This window comes from Penaeus monodon, chromosome 25, assembly GCF_015228065.2.
Source record: "Penaeus monodon isolate SGIC_2016 chromosome 25, NSTDA_Pmon_1, whole genome shotgun sequence".
Lineage (NCBI taxonomy): Eukaryota > Metazoa > Arthropoda > Malacostraca > Decapoda > Penaeidae > Penaeus > Penaeus monodon.
The window spans coordinates 18045364-18045588 of NC_051410.1; the positions used below are offsets into that span (position 1 = coordinate 18045364).

Below are 225 nucleotides of genomic sequence, written 5' to 3' on the forward strand. Positions count from 1 at the left end.
TGAGGCCATAAACAACACGATGCAGTTTCCTCCACCGATAAGACTTGAGTATCATTACGCAACACAGAGTCGAAAATCTGTAGCTTATCGGGGTCACGGCCGCTAGAGGTAGGGCGGGGATTCGACTCAAGTCGTGCCACTTACTTATTAAAAAAGTATTTACACTCTTTTAATAAGCACAGCCACGCAATTTGCGACAGTGTTGTAAGAGGCCAAGAGACGTCT

At 45.8% G+C, this 225-nt stretch overlaps 1 protein-coding gene across 1 annotated transcript in view; it reads right to left on the reverse strand.

The window, feature by feature from the left end:
• LOC119589092 overlaps positions 1–225 on the reverse strand; it is a gene marked incomplete at its 5' end in the record, with an annotated part of 9180 nt that overhangs the window by 5469 nt on the left and 3486 nt on the right.